This window comes from Balaenoptera musculus, chromosome 8 (assembly GCF_009873245.2).
Source record: "Balaenoptera musculus isolate JJ_BM4_2016_0621 chromosome 8, mBalMus1.pri.v3, whole genome shotgun sequence".
Classification (NCBI taxonomy): Eukaryota; Metazoa; Chordata; class Mammalia; order Artiodactyla; family Balaenopteridae; genus Balaenoptera; species Balaenoptera musculus.
The window spans coordinates 107,572,646-107,594,100 of record NC_045792.1 but is presented as its reverse complement, the minus strand read 5'-3'; the positions used below and the strand labels follow the sequence as shown (position 1 = coordinate 107,594,100).

At 48.6% G+C, this 21,455-nt stretch overlaps 1 protein-coding gene across 5 annotated transcripts in view; it reads left to right on the top strand.

The window, feature by feature from the left end:
• The window catches only part of SHANK2 (SH3 and multiple ankyrin repeat domains 2), a 552,800-nt gene that overhangs the window by 7,980 nt on the left and 523,365 nt on the right, over positions 1-21,455 (top strand). For 4 of the 5 annotated variants that reach the window (XM_036861478.1, XM_036861481.1, XM_036861480.1 and 1 more), the window contains exon 2: positions 16,763-16,866. The gene's annotated coding sequence lies outside the window, so the exon portion shown is untranslated. Of the gene's footprint in view, positions 1-7,537; positions 7,610-16,762; positions 16,867-21,455 lie in introns of those variants that run through there. The other variant, XM_036861479.1, reaches the window with a different exon arrangement.

Below are 21,455 nucleotides of genomic sequence, written 5' to 3'. Positions count from 1 at the left end.
GACAGCGGGGGTGTCTTTGCTGAGTCTGCAGGATTCTGCTCTGCCTCTTGATCTGTTTCTCTTTCTGGTGAGGCTCTTTGGGTCGTGGGGGAGGGACACCCACTCGGACCAGGGTCAGGGATGTATTGGGGGACCCAGGACTGTCACTGTCACTGTGGGGCTGAACGGGCTCCCAGAGTTGTCCTTCCGTCCGTCTCTCTCCCTCGGTGGACCATCTCGATGACTTTACATTGTGAAAATCAGGGTAACAGCGAGTGTGTGAGCTGTGCCAGGCTCCACGTGCAGACGCACTCCATCCCCACCGCAGACCCGAGAGATGGGCACTAGTATCCTCGTGCTTGTTCTCCGGGGAGGAAACCAAGGCAGAGGGAGCTGACCTGACTGCCAGGACCCTATGCCAGGCAGCCGTGCACTCCAAGGTGCAGAATTAGGGACGTGTCCTGTCCCCTCCTCTGTGTCATCTCAGGGGTGAAGCCCAAGCTGACCTTTCTGCTCCTTTCAGGACGAGTGGGCCGGGGTAGCACAGGGCTTCTCAAACTTTTGGTCTAAGGACCCCAGTCCCCTCTTTGAAGAGTTTTTAAGGACCCCAGAGAGCTTTTTGTTTATGTGCGTTGTATCTCCTGATATTTATCCTGTTAGAAATTTAAAAAGAGAATTTAAACATTATTAGTTAGTAATGCATTTAAAAATGACAATACTAAACCTACATGTGTTATTGTAAATAAAATATTTTTATGAAAAATAGCTATTTTTCAAAACAAGAAAAAATGAAGAGTGTGGCAATTTACATTTTTGCAAAATCTCTTTACTGTCTGGTTTAACAGAAGATGGCTGGATTTTTGTATCTGCTTCTGCATTTAGTCTGTTGCAACATCACATGTTGTGTAGCTTCTGGAAAACTCTGAAGTACACTTGGGAGAGTGTGAGAGTGAAATAACAACTAACGTCTTAGTGTTATTATGAAAATGGTTTGACTTCATAGACCCCCTCAAAGGGCTTTGGGGAACCCCCCCAGGGTTCCCTGGATCATACATTGAGAACTACCTGAAGAAGCATGGGACTGGCAACAGGGACAGGGTGTGGGTCTGAAAGCTGGCTTTGCCCTGTAGTCGGGTGGATGTTTCTAACACATGTCCCTTTTCTTATCATTCAGGATGCATCTGTGAAGTTTAGTTGGGGACCCCAGAAGGTCATCAGGTGGTCCCCACCCCATGGGACAGGCCCGCTGGTGGCAGAGTCTAGGGTGGTGGGATGTGGGCTCAGCCAAGCAGGAGCTGGTTTGATCCACAGCTGGCACTTTGCTCTTAGGGGTGTAACTTGTATGTGTGATGTCACCAGAAGCTAAATAGTGTGGCAGTGACAGTTGGGGAGCCATGGCAACATTGTAAAGCAAGAAGGCTGTTTTCTGCTACCGGGGAGGGGGTCCACATGCAGAGGGACCGGTGGACAGAGGTGGGGTGGGGGGACCAGGGCAGCCACCGGGAGGGAGGAGAGAACTTTCCATACTTCTTCCTTTCCAATCTGGATGCTTCTGTTTCGTGCCTAATTGCCCTGGCTAGAACCGTCAGTACAACGTTGAATAGAAATGGTGAGAAAGTGCATCCGTGTCTGGTTCCTGATCTTGGGGGAAGCATCCAGCCGTTCACCATTAGTTGTGATGTTAGCGGTGGGTTTCTTGCGGCTGCCCTTTATCAGGTTCAAGAAGTTCTCATGTTTTCTTTGTTGAGTGTTTATATCTTGAAGGGCTGCTGGATTTTGTCAAGTGCTTTTTCTGCATCTCTTGAGATGATAAGCTGCTTTTGGTCCTTTATTCTATTAATTCGGTGTCTTACATTAAATGATTTTTCGATGTGAAGCCAATTTTGCATTCTTGGGATAAATCCCACATAGTCATGGTTTATAATCCCTTTTATATGCTGCTGGATTCAGTTTTCTAGTATTTTGCTGAGCTTTTTGTGTGTATGTGCATAAGAGCTATGGGTCTGTAGTTTTCTTGGGATGGTATCTTGGTAATATCGGCCTCAAAAAATTGTTGGGAAGTGTTCTATTTTTTGGAAAAGTTTGTGATGAATTCATATTAATTCTTTTTTAAATTGAAGTATAGTTGATTTACAATGTTGTTTTAATTTCTACCATACAGCAAAGTGATTCAGTTATCCATATACATACATTCTTCTTTTTAAATATTCTTTTCCATTAGAGTTTATCACAGGATATTGAATATAGTTCCTTGTGCCATACAGTAGGACCTTGTTGTTTATCCATTCTGTACATAATAGTTTACATCTGCTAACCCCAAACTCCCAATCCATCCCTTCCCCCACCCCTCCTCCCCCTTGGCAACCACAAGTCTGTTCTCTATGTCTGTGAGTCTGTTTCTGTTTCGTAGATAAGTTCATTTGTGTCATATTTTGGATTCCACATATAAGTGATATCATATGGTATTTGTCTGACTTACTTCACTTAGTATGATCATCTCTAGGTCCATGCCAAACGCAAATGGCATTATTTCATTCTTTTTCATGGCTGAGTAGTATTCCATTGTATATACGTACCACATCTTCTTTATCCATTCATCCGTCGATGGACATGTAGGTGCTCATCCATATCCTGGCTATTGTGAATAGTGCTGCTATGAACGTAGGGGTGCATGTATCTTTCTGAGATACTAATTCTTCTTTAAATGTTTGGTAGAATTCACCAGTGAGGCCCCCTGGGCCTGAGATTGTCTTTCTGTGAAGTTTTGAATTTGTTAACTCGCTCCCTACTTGGTCTGGGTATGTCCAGATCTTCTGTTTCTTCTTGAATCACGGTGGTTGGTTTGCATCTCACTGAAATCTATTTCCTCAAACCATCTAATCTATTGTCACGCAGTTGTTCATAGCATTTCCTCATCCTCTCTTTTGTTCCTGTGAGGCTGCTAAGTGTCTCCCCTTCATTTCTGAGTTTGGTGATTTGAGTATTTACCCCTTTTTTTTCCTGATCATTCCAGTGAAAAGTTTGTCAATTTTATTGACCTTTTTAGAGAACCAACTTATGGTCTCATTGATTTTTCTCTATTTTTCTATGTTCTTTTTCATTAATTTTCACCCTCACTTTTGTTATTTCCTTCCTTCTGTGGTCCAGGAGGGAAGGAGAGCTTGGTTAGGGGGCTGGGGGGGAGGGGTGGCCAGGGTGGGCCTCCCTGAGAAGCTGGCACTTGAGCAAAGACTTGAAGGAGGGGAGGGAAGTAGTAAATGAGAAGTGAAGAATTTGATGGAAATTGATGTGAAAACACTTATTCGCACTTAACATTTTTTTAAGTTGTGCTAAGATATATATAACATGCAATTTACCATCTTAACCACTTTAATTGTACAGCTTAGTGGCATTACACATTCCATTGCTATGCAACCCTCACCTCCATCCATCTCTAGAACTTTCCATCTTTCCAAACTGACGCTCTGCCCCATCCCATTCGGCACTGACTCCCCATCCCCCTCCCCCAGCCCCGGGCCCCACCATCCTACTGTCTGTCTCTATGAATTTGATGACTGTAGGTCCTCGTGTGAATGAAATCACACATTATTTATCCTTTCGTGTCTGGCTTATTTCACTGAACATCATGTCCTCAAGTTTCATCCATGTTGTAGCCTGTGTCTGAATTTCGTTCCTTTTTAAGGCTCAGTAATCTTCCATTGTGCGGATGGACCACACTTTGTGTATCTTTTTATCTGTCCGTGGACACTCGGTTGCCTCCACCTTTTGGCTGTCGTGAATGCTGCTGCCATGAATGTGGGTATTCAAGCCCCTCCTTTCAGAAAGCACGTTTTGAAGCGGTGACCAGCCCAAGGCCCATCTGGTCTTGGGATTGCAGAGCTGAACCTCTCCCACCCACTCGCCTCACCCAGGCTGCTTTCCCATAGAAAGAAGCCCATCTTTCTTCTTGAATCTCTCCACAAAGCAGGAATGACTCCGTATGTTGGAGCACGATTCCTCCCATATCCTGTGTTCCCATCTCCCAAGGAGGAAAGACCTGGGAACTGGGTCTCACCTTTGTGGGTTCATCCAGGTCTCGGGCAGGACCGAGGAAGGTGTCGGGGCAGAGAGAGAAGCAGGGAGGGGATGCCCTTCTGCAAGACCTCACTCATTCACTACCTGGTGCCTTCCGGTGTCTCAGGGTTTCTCTGTTCCGAGTCATCCCTACCCTGTTGTCATGAGACGTTCTCCTGTATTCTCTTCTAATAACTTTAATGGCTTGCTTTATATTCGCTTATTATTTTTATGCCATCAGGAGTTGGCCCTTGTGTCAGGCCGGGATCTGATTTGTCTTTTTCAGCACAGGAGGACCTGCCCCCGCCCCTGCTGGCTTTGCCCCTCCCCCTCTGTCACAGACCCAGCTCCCAAGCTCATCTGGGGATTGGTTTTCTATCGATCTGGCTCTAAGTCCACCATGTGTGTTTACAATCCCTTTCAAAGGAGCTTTGAGACTTGGCAGTATGATCTCCTTTAGACCGCAAACAGCCACGTTGCAAATTATTCCATTCTGTGGTTGAGAAAAGGAGCCAGTTCAGAGGGATGGGTCAGCTCAGGGCTCCCCACCAGCACGTGGCAGGGCGGGTCAGGCTCAGACATGCCGGACCCAGGGGCTCAGCCAGACCAAGGTGACGCCAAAGCGCTGAGCCGGTGTCTTATCTTCAGCGACCTGACAGATGCTTCCTTGACAAGGGACCCAGGCCACCACCGAGCACTTCTGTCCATTCAATGTGGTGGCACTAGCCACAGGTGGCTGTCGAGCCCTTGAAACGCGGCTAGTGCCACAAGTTGAAGGGACACTATTCTGTGTGTATTGGGTTCCATAAAATATATTATAAGTGTTCATTTCAACTGGGTTTTTCTTTTCTTGTTTGAAACGTGGCTACTAGGAAATTGAAAATTACATTTGTGGCTTGAATTCTATTGCTGCCAGCAGGGGTTTGTAGCAGCCCTTGCCCCAGAATCTTTGCAGCTTTGGGGAGTGTTTGGACGACCCTTGGTGCATGCTTGTGTGTCCTCCAAGTAGGTGGTGCCTGAGCTCTGCCACGTGACTGCTGTGTGTCCTTGGGCGAGCCAGCTGACCTCTCTGGGCCTCAGTTTTCTCATCCTGAAAATGGGGTAATAATACTGGGGGCTGGGATCGGCTTCCTTATTTCTTGTCCCCTGTACCCCCCCCCCAGTCCCTCCTGCTTCTGCATTGTCGCCCCACTGTCTTGTTCTCAGATGGAACCCCCTTCCTGCAGACGTGCTTCCTGGGTTTAGCAGCCAAGAATCTTCACTGGAGGAAAAGGGAGAGAGGAGAGAACCTCTCTATCATCTCAGCCTTCTACCCCAGGGTGGAGCTCAGGCCCACCTCTCAGAGAGACTGGGGTGGGAGGGGACCCCAGAGCTAATTTAGGATTGATCCGGGTTCTAGAATGTTCGTGCTGGGGGACCCAGGTCCAGCTTTTGGGAGAACACTGGGCCTCAGGAAGGAGAAGGGACCTGGCCAGGTCCCAGTAGGTTTCCTGCTGGACCCCAGGTCCCCAGGGCCGGGCAGCTTCCCCCAAACCCCGAGGCCACTGTGGGTTGGTGTAGACTCTCTACCCAGACCAGGCCCAGTGAAATAGCTTCTGGGGTTTATTCTCCAAAAAAGCTGGATTCTTACTGGAGGTGTCTGGGCATAATATTATTATTATTGAACATTCATTGCTGCCCCTAGACAATATGGGCAGTTTTCTGGTCCCCGCTGGGGTGTCCACGTGGTCCTAAGGCTGTCGGGTTGTGCAGTCACCTGTGACACCCGGCAGATTCCCCAGCAGAATGTAACATGTGCTTGGCTGTGGGGTCAGTGGCCTGTGGTGGGGTTGGTGCTTTCCCAGAAGACAGGAAATACCTCCGAGGTAACAGACCGTCCAGCCAGCTCCATGAGGCCCCATGTTGTGAGAAAATGATTTCTTTACCAGGCTTACTTAATTACATCATAATAAATAAACTCCTGTTAAATATTTCCTATTAACAATGCCATCACATAAAATAAAATAAGATAAAATAAGAAAAATAAAATAATAGTTACCTATATCTTTGTGGGTAGCTTGATTAATTGTTATTATTATTTGCATTTCATTGCCAGACTTTGTCAGAATACGTTTCATTGCCTACCGGTGCCAGGCACTTTCATGCCTGTGGTCTCGTGGCATCTTCACAACCCATCCCTGGGAGGAAGTATTTTTATGTCCATTTTACAGAAGGGGAAACTGAGGCCCAGAGAGGTGCATTGACTGGGGTTTTGAGCCCAGCAGGTGCCTTTGTGCTCTGACCAGGCCAGTCTCAGAGCTGGAGGGATGTGAGGATTTTGTCCAGCTTCTCTCCCCGTGTGTCTGTCCATCCTGGTGCCCAGTGGCCTTTACTGACCACTTACTACGAAATCTGCCCCTGTAACTCAGTTTGGATAACCCCCTCCCCCTACCTCTGGGAGTGGGGAGGAGGATGAAGGCGGGGTCAGCTTCTCAAATGTGCCTGTGAACCTGGGCGGTGCCTTTGTCCTGGCGGGGATGAGTGTGTGCAGTGTTCCAGAGCATCTGTCTTCAAGGCCATAGTCAGGGGTGTTTGGCCCGGAGGATTCTGGCCAGATGGGGAGTATAGCGCTGGCCAGGATGGGGCAGGGCTGCAGTTGTTTTACCTCTCTGCTCTTGCCCCAGAATCTTTGCAGCTTTGGGGAGTGTTTGGACGACCCTTGGCGCATGCTTGTGTGTCCTCCAAGTAGGTGGTGCCTGAGCTCTGCCACGTGACTGCTGTGTGTCCTTGGGTGAGCCAGCTGACCTCTCTGGGCCTCAGTTTTCTCATCCTGAAAATGGGGTAATAACACCTCTCCAGTGGCCTTGAGCATTAAATGAGATCATTTACATAAAGTCGAGACTGTTGTTACCGACCAGGGTTCTTGGCCTCCTTAATCAACAGAAGTTCATCAGAGGCCAGACAAGAAATTCAAGCAAGGCTTTACTGGGCCCCCTGCTGTAGCAGGGGGGAGCGAAAACAAGTAACAGCTTCCCTTGCTTGCTCACTTGCGGAGATGGGAGGCAAGCTGGTTCTTTATAAGGGGGGCGGGTAGGGGTGTGTCCAGGGGTCGGGCTGGAGGCGTGGCTTAGGTGGTCTGCCCTCCCCCTTGGTGGTGTTCTGTGCAGGGGGCATGCGCAGGACCCTGCTTTTGCTCCAGGCTCTTCAGAAGCGGCAGTTGGGCTTTTTGGTCTGTTTGTATCTTGTTGTCCAGAATATGCCCCAATTGCACACGCATGCAGTTATTTTTAGTCCCTTATAGTTTCTTTGTATTTTGTAGCCGGAGGAGACGTTTGTCCAGGTGCAAGCACGGCAGCACTGCAGCCAAGGGTCCCGGGTCCCCGCCTGTCTCACTCTGACGGGCCTTGATGTACCGTGAGCTGTGCTCATCATCATTATTGGCAGCACCTGTGTGTACTTGATCTGTTCAGATTGGACCCACGTCACGTGCAGGTTGGAGTCCGCCAACTCGCTTCCCCTGTCCTGGTGGGGCTGGCTGTTCAGCCCCCGCCGTGGATTCCCGCCCCGTCTGGTCTCTGCAGAGCCTCTGGCCTGAGCTGTAAGTGCACCTGGTTTGTGTAGGGGCTCCGGATGACGGGAGTGGGGGGACCCGGCAGTCCTCCAGGGTACCTGTTGCCCCTGCAGGGGTCATCGGTAGCCCTGGGGGCCCACCTGAGCTCCTCCGCTCCCTGGTGCATCCGGAGAGTTCCCACGGAGCGTTTCTCAGCGAGGGGCACTCCCCCACCCACTGCCCCACAGGAGCTCCAGGTGGCTGGGCCGGGGGGCGGAAGGTGCTGTTTCGAGTGGACCTTCTTGGCTCTCAGTTGATGTTCCTGACACGGATGTGCTCTTGTTCATTTGAAATTTTATCCTGCCATCTTTTATTGAAGAGGGAGGAGAGGACCTGGGAGGTCGGGGTGGAATATTTATTAAGTTAGTCATCCAGTTAGGAGCGCTTTCTGAAAAGCCTGCACGATGACGGGGCCTTTGGTGTCGGACAAACCAGAGTTCAGTTCCGCTTTGCGGGTGCCGCCTGCTTGGACCACCTGTGTGGCCTCGGGCATTGCCTGATCCTCAGCTGTGGGGGATGGTAACACCCACCTAATCAGTAACAATTAGATGGAGGTTGTGTCAGCTAACAACCTGCAGAACAAAACACTCCAAAACTTCGGGTAAAAGGACCACTGTTTATTTCAGGGCCAGAGAGTAAATGTGTCATGCTTTATGCTGTACAGTCTCTCTACAAAGCAAGAGCAGTCAAGTGAATGGGCACGGCTGAGCCCCAATGAAACGTTATTTAGAGAAACAAGCTGTGGGCTGACTTTGGCCCACAGGCAATAATTTGCCGACCCCTGGTTTATTTATCTCACAATTTGGAAAGTGGACCATCTGAGCAGGACTCGGTTGGTTCTTGTGGCCCCTGAGTTCACCTGTGGTCAGCTGGTGGGCAGGCCTCACTCACGCCTCCCGGGTGGGCTGGTCGTTGGCAGGGGTCGGGGGGTAACTGCATCATCCATCTCTCACCCCGCCACAGGCCAGCCTGGCTTGGTCACTGGGTGGTAGCTGCAGGGCTCCCAAGAACGGCGAGAATGCATCCCTTTGCTCTGGCCCGTTTGGTTGAAGCGAGCGTAATGGCCAAGTCTAGGGTCACTGGGAGAGGACTTCCCCAGGCAGAAGGTCCAGGGAGGCGCGCGCCCCGTGTGGGTTTGGTGCAGCCCCGTCTGCATCTATTCCCCCCCCACCAGGTGCTGGCCATCATCATCACCCATCATCGTGCGCACCAGCGGAGCGGCCAGCTGGGGTTTCACGCTTTTAGGGGTCACGGGCTCTGTGGTTCAGCTGGAGGGTGTAATTAATATTTTAACTTTGTTCCTGAGTAATTTTACACGAGAGCTGTTACTAAGCTCACTCCCACCTGCACTTCTGCCTTCTCTGGTAATGGAGCCGGGGCAGAGGAGAGTTAAGAGCGTTCCGTGGAGGTCAAGGGCCACGGGGACTTCCCACCGGGTCCTGCTTTTGTGAGGAGCTATTTCCCGGAGGCAGAAAGAGGCAGGATCGGGGAGCCGGGCCCTGGCTCTGGTCCTGGCTGGGCCGCTCAGCTGCTGTGGGACCTCGGCCTCAGTTTTCTCATCGGGAGAATGGGTAGATCAGATGAAGTCACATTCCTGCCAGCCCGGACTTCAGCAGTGGTGTAGACGGCACGGTGGGGAGGCGGTGTACGCGTTCCCGCCGCTCCCCGAGGGCTGCGGAAGGTCAGCCTCAGAAAGTTGCTGTGACAAAAGCCAAGGATCAGAGAGTTTTTCCCTTTCCTCCTCATCCCTGAGTGTTGGCATTTTGCCTTGTTTTCAGGGTTTTTTCCTCCCTCACTTTGTAAAGTGGATTCTGAACCCTTGTGAGCTGTCGAGAATGAGGTTCTTTTTTATTATTGAGGTGAAATACACAGAACGTAAAATCAACCATTTAAAACTGTACAGTTCAGTGGCATTTAGTACAAAAAGTTTTCGTTTTCGTCACCCCGAAAGGAAACCCCATACACACAAACAGTCCCTTCCAGCCCCTGGCAGCTACCCGTCTGCTTTCTGTCTTTACGGATTTGCCTGCCCTGGACATTTCATGTGAGTGGATCGTACGGCATGAGGTCATTTGCGCTCGGCTTCTTTCACTGAGCAAAATGTTTTTAAGGTTCATCCACATTGTAGCCTGTGTCAGTGCTTCATTCCTTTTAATGGGTGAATAATACTCCCTTGTATGGATAGAGCACATTTTGTCTGTACTTTCTTCTGTTGATGGACCTTTGGTTGTTTCCACTTTTTTTTTTCTTACGCGGGATCTTAGTTTCCCGACCGGGGATCAAACCCGTGTCCCCTGCCTTGGGAGCGTGGAATCTTACCACTGGACCCCCAGGGAAGTCCCTGTTTCCACTTTTTGACGGCTGTGAATGATGCTGCTAGGAACATTCTTGTACCAGTTTTTGTTGGAACCGCTGTTTCACCTTTGGCAGAATCAGGTTCCTCGCTAAGGGAAGGACCTGCAGTATGGGGCCATTCCCGCTGCCTTTCTGGATGAGAGGGAGGTGGTGACATTTCCTCTGTTTTGGGGGTGCCCGTGGGAGGAGCCACCTGTGCGTGGTCAGTTAATCCTCAGGACTCCAGGGTGGTGTCTTCATGCATTCCCATTTCACAGAATTAGCTGGCACGTGGTGGGGGGATGGCTGCAGAGCGGGGCTGAGACCAGGCAGATTGACTCTGGGAGCCCTGGTCTTCCAGAGAAGGGCCCCCGGGGCTGGGGCAGCCGGGTCTGTCCAGGGCACAGGCCAGCGCCTCCTGACTCCCGGCCCAGGACACCGGGGCTACTCTGTGCCTGGGGCATACCCTGGGGGTTACAGAGCTGTTTCAGAATGCTTCACAGTTACGATTTCCATCTCCGTAGGAATGATGGGATGGGCGCTGCTAAAAATAGCTGCAGAACGCTGACGGCTAACATTTTAAAATAGTTCAATAATTTAGTGATTCTCCATGGGCGACAGGGAAGATCACTCTTAAGTGGGTGCTTTTAAAATTTCCTAGAACCCAGTCACTGCTTGCTTTTTTCAACAATTTGAGGTATATTTCACATACCATGCGATCCGCACATTTGAAGTGTATACTGCAGTGTATTTTTAGTATATTCATGGATTGTACAGCCATCACCACAATCAATTTTGGGACATTCTGGTTCCCCCCAAAACAAACCCCGTACCCATTAGCAGTGGCTCCCCCCTCCCATCCCCCCTCCTCTTCCCGGACCCCGGCAACCCCTCATCTGCTTTCTGTCTCTGTGGATGTGCCTATTTGGAGCAGTTTATGTAAATGGAACCATACAATGTGAGGTCCTTTTGTGTCTGCCTTCTTTCACTTAGCATGATGCTTTCAGGGTTCATCCACGTGGTAGCATGTGTCAGTGCATCGTGTCTTTTTGTGGCTGAATAAGATTCCATTGTACGGATGGACCATATTTTATTTATCTAGTCATCAGTTGGTGGACATTGAGGTTACTTCCACTTTTTGGCTATTAGGAAGAGGGCTGCTATGAAGATTAGGATACAGGTTTTTGTGTGGACATATGTTTTTATCTGTTTTAGGTATACACCTTGGAGTAGAATCATGCGTCTTGGGTCACATGGCAACTCTGTGTAACCTCTTTTCATTTGTTTCGTTTTCCATAAGGTACTTTTTAAAATAAAAGGAAACTCTTTATTTTTAAAAGAATTGCAATTCTAAGAAATAATACAGAGCTATCCCCTGTACCCTCTACCCAGTTTGCCCCGTGACTAGTATCTTGCAGAACTAAATGTACAACATCTCAACACAGGGACGTTGACAGTGACACGGTCAAGATACAAGTATTTCCATCAGCACCAGGATCCCTCATGCTGCCCTTTTATAGCCCCACAGACTCCCTCCTACTTCACTTGCTTTTCAACCCCTGGCAACCACTAATCTGCCTTCCATCTCTATAATTTTGTGATTTCAGTAATTATACAGAAGTGGAATCACACAGTAAGTGACTTTCTGGTGTTGGCTTCCCTCTCTGTCATCGAAACTCTGTAGAGATTGTTGCGTATCCCTGGTCCCTGCTTTCTTATGCAGAGTAGGATTCCATGGTGTGTATGCGGCAGTTTGTCTAACCCGTCACCCTTGGAGGGGCACCTGGGTTGTTTGCGGTTTGGGGTTGTTACGAATAAAGCTGCTATAAACATTAGTTTTCAGGTTTTTGTGTGAACGTGAGCCTTCATTCCTCTGGGATAAATGCCCACGGGTGCAATTTCCGGGTCGTATGGTAGTTGCATGTTTAGATTTTTAAGAAACAGCTACACTGTTTTCCTACATGGCTGTCCCATTTTGTATTCCCACCAGTAATGTGAGAGTTTGCCCATTTTCTCACCAGAATTTTACTGTTTTCTACTTTAGCCACTCTGGTGTGGGGATATGTCCCTGAGGTGTTGATTTGCATTGCTTTAGTGGCTAATGATGTTTTGAACATCTTTTCATGTGCTCTTTTGCCATCTACCTATCCTCCTTTGTAAAATGTCTCTTGTCCCTGTTTTAATTGGATGGTTTGGTTTTTATCCTGTTAAGTTTTGAGAGTTTTTTATATTCTGAACATGAGTCCTCTGTTAGACGTGTGGTTTGCAAACATTTTCTCCCAGTCTGTGATTTGTATTTTTATCTTCTTCTTCACAGAACAGAAGGTTTTAATTTTGATGAGATCCAATTTATTGATTTTTTTTCTGTGTGTGGATGTGCTTTTGGCATCCTTTTGGCGTTCCTAACCCTAGATCCTGAAGATTTTCTCCTATGAGAAGTTTTTTTCCAAAGTTTTATAGTTTTACACTTTCCATTTAAGTCCATGATCCATTTTGAGTTGATTTTTAAAAAATTGAAGTATGGTTGATTTACAGTGTTCTGTTAGTTTCAGGTATACAGCAAAGTGATTTAGTTATACATATATAGATATTTATCTATTCTTTTTCAGATCCTTTTCCATTATAGGTTATTACAAAATATTGAATACAGTTCTCTGCATTATACAGTATGCCTTCGTTGTTTATCTATTTTCTATATAGTAGTGTATCTGTTAATCCTAAACTCCTAATTTATCTCTTCCCCCACCCCTTCCCCCTTTGGTAACCATAGTTTGTTTTCTATGTCTGTGAGTCTGTTTCTGTTTCGTAGATATGTTCATTTGTGTCATATTTTAGATTCCACATGTAAGTGATATCATATGATATTTGTCTTTGACTTACTTCACTTAGTATGATAATCTCTAGGTCCATGCATGTTGCTGCAGATGGCATTATTTCATTCTTTTTTATGGCTGAATAATATTCCATTGTATATATGTACCACATCTTTATCCATTCGTCTGTTGATGGACATGTCCTGGCTATTGTAAATAATATTGTAAATAATGCTGCAATGAACATTGGGGTGCATGTATCTTTTCGAATTAGAGTTTTGTATGGATATATGCCCAGGAGAGGGATTGCTGGGTCATTGTGTAAGGCTCACGTTGATGGCCATTGTTTTGTCTATCAGTGTCCAGTTGCTCCAAGGCCCTTTGTTGAGGGGGGCCATCCTTCCTCCATTGAGTTGCTTTTATGCCTTTGTCAAAAATCAATTGGGGGATGTCCCTGGTGGTGCAGGGGTTAAGAACCCGCCTGTCAATGCAGGGGACACAGGTTCGATCCCTGGTCCGGGAAGATCCCACATGTCGCGGAGCAACTAAGCCTGTGCGCCACAACTACTGAGCCTGCACTCTAGAGCCCGTGAGTCACAACTACTGAGCCTGCGAGCCACGACTACTGAAGCCCGTGTGCCTAGAGCCCGTGCTCTGCAACAAGAGAAGCCACTGCAATGAGAAGCCCATGCACTGCAAAGAAGAGTAGCCCCCGCTTGCTGCAACTAGAGAAAGCACGCGGGCAGCAGCGAAGACCCAAGGCTGCCAAAAATAAATAAATACAAATATAAATAAACTTATAAAAAAATCAGCTGTGTGTATTTGTGTGGGTCTATTTCTGGGCTCTCTGTTGAGTTCTGTTGATCTGTGTCCCTGTCTGTCCTCCATAACCACACGGCCTTGATTACTCTGGCCATGTACATCTTGAAATTGGGTAAACTGATTGCTCTCACTTTATTCTTTTCCAAATTTGTTTTAGTTATTCTGGTTCCTTTGCTTTCCCATGTTAATTTCAGAATAATATTGTCTATATCTACAAAAAAAAAATCTTGCTGGGATTGTGTTCCACCCAACTCTTCCCATTTGGGAAGAGTTGACGTCTTGACTGTGTTCCATGAACAGGGTATGTCTCTCCACTTCTTTAGATGTTCTTTGATTTCTTTCACTGGTTCGTGTAGACTTCAGGGTACAAGTCTTGTACGTGTTTTGTTAGATTCACACCTAAGTATTTTATTTTTTTGAGCAATTGTAAACGGTATTGGATTATAAATTTTGGTGTCCACATGTTCATTGCTAGTATATGGGGATACAGTTGACTTTTATATGTCAATCGTGTATCTTGTGACCTTGTTCACAACTCATGTATTATTTCTAGGAGGTGTTGTTCTGGCGATTCCTTGGGATTTTCTACAATCACATCATCTGCAAATGGGGACAGTTTTATTTCTATCTTCCCAATCTGTATGCTTTTTATTTCCTTTTCTTGCCTTTTGTACTAGCTAGAACATCTACCCCTATGTTGAATGAGAATGATGAGAGCAGACATCCTTGCCATGTTCCTCATTACAAAAGGAAAGCATTTAGTCTTTCCCTGTTTGGAATAATGTTAGCTGATGAGATGAAGTTTTGCAGATGCTCTTGATCAAGTTGAAGAATTTCCCCTCTTCCTATTTTTGGGAGAGATGTTGTCACAGATGGATGTTGAATTTTGTCAAATACTTTCTCTGCGTTGATTGCTATGACCGTGTGATTTTCCTTCTTTAGCCTGTTGGTATAGTGTATTACATAAATTTATTTTTATTTTTTTATTTTTAAAATTTATTTATTTATTTAATTTATTATTATTTTTTTAAAGACACCAATTGTACTTGAACATTTGTTACTTTTTTTTTTGAATTTATTTACTTATTTACTTTTGGCTCTGTTGGGTCTTTGTTTCTGTGAGAGGGCTTTCTCTAGTTGTGGCAAGCGGGGGCCACTCTTCATCGTGGTGCGCGAGCCTCTCACTATCGCGGCCCTCTCTTGTTGTGGAAGCACAGGCTCCAGACACGCATGGCTCAGTAGTTGTGGCTCACGGGCCTAGTTGCTCCGCGGCATGTGGGATCTTCCCAGACCAGGGCTCGAACCCGTGTTCCCCTGCATTAGCAGGCAGATTCTCAACCACTGCGCCACCAGGGGAAAGCCCTATTTATTTAAAAAATATTTATGTATGTATGTATGTGGCTGCATCGTGTCTTATTTGCGGCACACGGGATCTTTGTTGTGGCACGTGGGGTCTTTTGTTGCAGTGCGTGGGCTCTAGAGTGCATGGGCCCAGTAGTTGCTGCACGTGGGCTTAGTTAGTTGCCCCGCAGCACGTGGGATCTTAGTTCTCCGACCAGGGATTGAACCTGCGTCCCCTGCATTGGAAGGCAGATTCTTAACCACTGGACCACCAGATCTTAGTTCTCCGACCAGGGATTGAACCTGCGTCCCCTGCATTGGAAGGCAGATTCTTAACCACTGGACCACCAGGGAAGTCCCTATAAATTGATTTTTTAAAAAAATATTGAACCAGCCTAGCATTCCAGAAATAAACTCTACTTGTCATGATATATAATTCTTTTCATATAATGCTTAATTCTATTTGCTAATATTTCATTAAGGATTTTTTATGTCTATATTTATGAGAGATATTCACCTGTGGTTTTCTTTTTTGTACTCTCTTTGTATGGTTTTAGTATCAGGGTCATATTTGTTCTGCAAAATGGATTGGGTTCTATTTTCTGGAAGATATTGTGTAGAATTGATGTTCATTCTTTAAACATTTCATGGAATTCTTCTGTTTTAGCCGGCTTGTTTTGACATCACTCTCACAAGGGAAGTATTACTGCCAGATGGAGGTAGATGTCCAGCTTCCTCAGTTGACCTCAAGTGGGGAGGCTCCTGTTATTGCTGATGGGGGAGGGGACCTGCTCCCCACGTGGTCTCCACTGATACCGTGATGGGGGTGGCCTCATTCTTGCTGGTGATGGGGAAAGTCCTGACCCTCCGTTAGCTCTCTTCTGACCCCAGTCCAGCGGGGTGGGGGGGGGCGTGAGGGAGGGGTGCCAAATGCGGGTGGAAATCCGGGCTCCCCGAATGGAACCGGAGGAGGATTTGTTACAGCTCGGCAGGGAAGAAAGTCCCAGCTCTGCACCTTGGTTTATTTGATCCCCCCCCCAGTGGAGGTTTGGATGCCTCACGACAGCCACGCAAGGGGAAGCCCAGGCTCCCCCCTCGGCCTCTGCTGCTATGAGTCAGGGTGGGGGCCACAGTTTTCCTGTGATATCTGGGTGGAGTAGAGCAGTTATTGTCTAAACGTAGTCCTTTTCGTCTGCCATTTTCCTGGTGTTTTGGCTGGAGAGAATAGTCATTCACTGCAGCTTTTTTTTCTGCTTCTACTAGTGTTTCTGGGTTTCTGACTTCTTATCTCCCAGTCTGGGATATGAGGTTCTCCAGCCCTGAGAACCGACCACCGTGCTGTTCCTTGGGTCCCTGGTCCCGGACCATTCTGCCTTCTCTCTACCTCTCGGAGTCTTATGTTTGTTTCCTGTACGACATACTGGGTTTTTCGTGGCTCTTCTTGGGAGGAGTAGGGAAAAGTGCGTCTACTCCATCTTTCCCGAAGCAGAAGTGCAGCCCCTGGTTTTCAGCTCAGAGATATCAGGATGCACTTGAAGTTTTAACCTCTGCCTCTTGGAGCCTCCATCTCAGCGGTCCCCAACCTTTTTGGCACCAGGGACTGGTTTCGTGTCAGACAGTTTTTCCACGGGTGGGTGGGTGGGGGTGATGGTTCAGGCAGTAATGTGAGCGATGGGGAGCGGCTGTAAATACAGGTGAAGCTTCACTCGCTTGCCTGCCGCTCACCTCCTGCTGTGCAGCCCGGTTCCTAACAGGCCACGGACTGGTACCAGTCCGGTACCCCTGCTGGTACCCCTGCTCTATCTGACCATGACCTGGTTGTCTCTTGCAGCTCTGGAAATCTCTCCTGTCTCCATGCCTTGACCCACTGGAGTGCAGACGGTTCCTGTTCTAAGAGACCTTTCTGCGGGGCCCAGTCTGACAGCAGCACCTCTGGTGAGTTAGAACATCTTACATCTTCTCCTTGTCCTTGTCACCTGCAAGCCAATCTCCATTGCTGTGGTGGGGTTCACCTCACCCCTTTGGCACTGCGGCCAGAGGATGGTCAGTTCCTCGCAATCAGGGCCCAGGTGCTTGTGTCAGGGTGGGGAGAGGGCGGGTGGAGTTGCCCTTGGCGCTGGGGGAATAAGCCTGCCCCTTGGTGCCTAGCTAATGTGACCTTGGGGGAATTATTGGGACCGTGGCTGAGGCTCCAGGTCTGGCTCCTTGTCTGTGCTCTGAGATGTCCAGGCGGGACTCAGCCAGTGCGGCTGAGAGTGGATAATGGGGGAAGTGTTTCAGGTGCCCCACCTCCATTTTCGCTTGGACCAGGGGACACCTGTTTGTGTCCAGCACAGGGGCCATGGAGGGAAGCCCACAATCTGTGGTTCTGCAGAGCTGAGACATGCCCTGTGCTCAGAGTCTGGTGCCCAGAGCTTGTTATATGTGCTCCACTGGTATCGTTTCATCTGTAATATGTGCTTAAACTTGGCATTTGCTGAATGTTGCCTAAAGGTTGGGCTTTTACCACGACTGACCTCATGAAGAAAGGGAAATGATTGCCATTCTCAGGTGAGGGGACAGGCTTCCAACAGTTAGACACACTGCTCATGGCCTACTTGGTCCTGAGAGGCCCCATCCAGCCCTGGCTGTGCACAGCCTGGGCTCTTTCTGGTGCGACACCCGGCCACCCAGCCTGGCTCTGCATACTGGGGACCAGAAAGGCAGGTCTGTGAGGTCCACTCCTCCTTGGACACTACTTCTCAGCCTTTATAAAAAATATCATCGCCTATCCATGGAGACATTTTGGACCCTTTTTCCAAATCGTCCACCCCAATGAAATTTTAATACTATGGAAAGGCTGTATATCTGTTCATGTTCTGCTTGAATATCTGTGCTTTCTACTTAAAAACACTAAGATCCGTTTCACCTTCCAAGATTTCATTGAGAGTGCATGTCCTGGGCTTACAAATACAGCAGGCAGGAGCGGAATGTCGGAGCCACTGCCCCTGCCCTGGTCCTGGTCTCCACTGCTTTTGGGGGTTGCCTCCTAACTGGTTTCCTACCCCCAGCTTCCCAGCTTTGCAGTCCTGCCTGAAATGCAGTTCAGATGCTCTCACTGTCCTTGTTCAAGCCTTTCCATGTGGTCATGGTTCCCTCCCTGTGCTCTGAGCTTCTCTGGCCTCTGCTCTCGCCCTCCCCCGGGCGCACACGGGCACTCACCTGGCGAGCGGTGGTGATGGGGCCCCATGGAGGACCAGCCCCCGCTGTCCCTGCTGAGTGGGCAGAGCCTACAGTCCCCTTGTCCTCTGTTCCTCCCCGATACTGGATGCTGGCCCCTCGTCGGGAACCCCCTGGCTCTGAACCCCACGGTACCTGCTCACTCACTGTGGCTCAGTGGAGAGGTGACAGACGGATGCACACAAGATGCGCGACTCTAGCGGAGGATGTGGCCGCCCTTTCTTCTAGAGGCAGAGCGGCCTCAGAGCAGGAGGTTGTCCAGGTTTGAGGGAAGGTCCCGCGCTAGGCTGAACCGTACCTATGGCATCGTCCATAAGGCCTGCCTTTGACGTCCTGGGGATCGGGACTTGGGACTCACTTACCATTCATTGTGGTGGCAGCTGGTGGCAGAGCACAAAGCCCCCGTGCAGCGTGTTTCTGAATTTGTGGGTCATCTGCCCCAGGCCAGATGGGGGGCTTGTTGGTTCACGACGAGGTCGAACCTCTCTGAGCCTGGGTTTGCACCAAGGCCCTCTGACCTCCTCCAGGTTTCTTCCTGAGAAAGGACACTTGACCAGTTGATCTGAGCGTTTGCTTGTCACCATTGCGGGGTCTGAGATAGGGTGCTGCCCGGGCTGGGCCTCCAGCCTCTTCTTAGAGAACTATTATACTTACCATTGGCCCCAAGCGGTGGGAGCATTTGATTTCAGGATCTGTCCCTGTGACCGTGGTCACTGATGTACAAGGGGAAAGAGAAGAGGAAAAAGCTGGACCGGACAGCCCCCTTTGGGCCAGGAGTGGACGTGTTGTAATCTTGGTTTGCCGGCCAGGGTGCTTTTCGCCCACACAGTGGGCTGTCTCCAGGCCAGGGGACCAGGTGTTCATTGGGAGATTAGGCCTCTCAGCTGGAGGAAGGATGGTGGCCCTTGCGCTGTGGACGGGGAGGGTTTCCATCTCTCGGGCGTGGATCTTCGTGAGCCCAGGGGGTGCTGCGTCCTGGGTGTGGGCGAAGCTGAGGCAGAATTCTCCATCAGCCCCAGGTTTATCTGGGCTCTTCATCTCCCTCTCAGCTGCTTCTCCTGCATCCTCAGGTGTCCCACAAAGGGGCCCTGCCCCTCAGCGACCTCCGGGTGTCCTGGGGCCTCCATTCATCATGGATGCCCCCTGTGTGGGCGCCTCACAGCCCCCCTGCCCTGGCTGAAGCATCACCTTACGGTTGAAACATTCATCACTTAATAAACCCATGTGGATTCTGGGTTTCAGACCTTTCGGAGTGATCCCCTCCTGCTGCCACTCAGAAGAAATGGAAAATTACCCTCGCGTGGTAATTTAGTGAGTAGCCGGATGTCAAATGATGAGTGGCAGAAGGGTTCCACTTTAGAGTAACAGGATTAGTGTACAGTGTTGTGAATTCTCACCCGTGATTCAATGAATCACAGATGGAATGAATTCAAAGATACGGTTTTTGTGAAGTGGTCTTTATTATTGCCTCAAATTATTTTTTCCACTTGTGGGTATAATCAGACACCCCCCCTAGGGTGCCAGAGGATTTCTGAGGTTCCAGGTGACTTTCCTGGCAGTGACGTGACACATCCAACAGATTTGGGTGAAGACTCTGTCTTCGGCGATGAGATTCAAGCAGTTATCTCCAAAACTGGGTGCCTAGTGTATGGTCCTAAATCAGGGCTTGGCAGACTATGGCACATGGACCAAATCCTACCATCATCTGTTTTTGTAAATCCAGTTTTTTTTCAATTGTGATAAAATACACGTGGCATAAATTTTTACCATCTTAACCGTTTCTAAGTGGACAGTTCAGGGGCATTAAGTACATTCACATTATTGTGCAACCATCACACCATACACCTCTGGAACTTTCCATCTTCCCAAGCTGACACCTTGGCCCCATTCAACACTCACTCCCCCTTCCCTCCCCCCCCCTCCCCCCCAAGCCAGCCCCTGGCCCCAGCATCCTACTTTCTGTCTCTATGGATTTGATGACTCTAGGGACCTCCTATGAGTGGAATCCTACAGGATTTGTCCTCTTGTGTCTGACTTTTTTCTCTGAACATACTACCCTGAAGGTTCATCCATGTTGTAGCCTCTGTCAGAATTTTCTTCTTTTTTAAGGTCAAATAATCTTCCACTGTATGGAGATCAAACTTTGTGTATTGACGGACATTTAGGTTGTTTCTTTCCACTTTCGACTGTTGTGATTAATGCTGCTCTGGAAATGGGTGTAAAAATACCAGTTCTTTGGGGGATATACCCAGAAGTGGAATTGCTGGGTCACATGGTAATTTTAACATGTAACTTTTTGAGGAATCGCCATACTGTTTTCCACAGTGGCTACATCATTTTGCATTCCCACCAGCAATGCCAAGGGTTCCAATTTCTCCACATCCTCACCAATGCTTTTTTCCTGTTTTTTTGATGGTAGCCATCCTAGTGGCTGTGAAGTGGTATCTCACTGCAGTTTTGGTTTTCATTTCCCCAGTGATCAGCCACGCTGAGCATCTTTTCATGTCCTTCTTGGCCATGTGTATGTCTTCTTTGGAGAAATGTCTGTTTAAGTCCTCTGCCCATTTTTGAATTGGGTTACTTGATTTTTGTTATTCAATCATAGAAGCTCTTTATATATTCTGGATTTTTATCCCTTGCCAGATATGTGATTTGCAAATCTTTCCTCCCACTCCATGGGTTGTCTTTTGTAAATAAAGTTTTATTGTCACGCAGCCATTCCTGAACGAGCTGTCACGCAGCTCGTTCCTTCTTGTATTATCTCTGGCTTCTTTCATGCTACAGAGGCCGAGTTGAGTGGCTGTGACAGAGGCCGTGTGATCTCAGAGCTGAGAATATCTACAGGCTAGCCCTTTACACAAAGTTTGCTGACCCCTGTTCTAAATGATCTCGGTGCATCCAGCGCTGACAGCCAGATCAGAGGCTGAGAGATGCCCTCTGTCCACAAATCCCGGCGGCATGAGCACTCAGCCTGCGTCCTCCTGGTCTGAAGCCCTCTGTGTCTTGGTTAAGTTGTGTGGCTTCTTCTTGTGACATCTGCTTAGGAGGCGTGCTCCAGACGGGGGGCTCCTTCCTCCTGGGAGCAGGTGATGGCGGCGTTTAGGGACTGCCCTTAACCGGTGACCCCAGAGGAAGGCTCATGATGGACCAAGTCAGAACCCAATGGGCTGGCATTTATCCTGTTCATCCTACTCCTCCTTTGATAGGGAATTCCAGAGATATAGCCTTCTTTGGGCTTGGAGCTGGGCCTTGGGGGGTGTTAGGTCCAGGCAGCCAGAGGGAGGCCCGGGCCGGTGTCTCCCAGG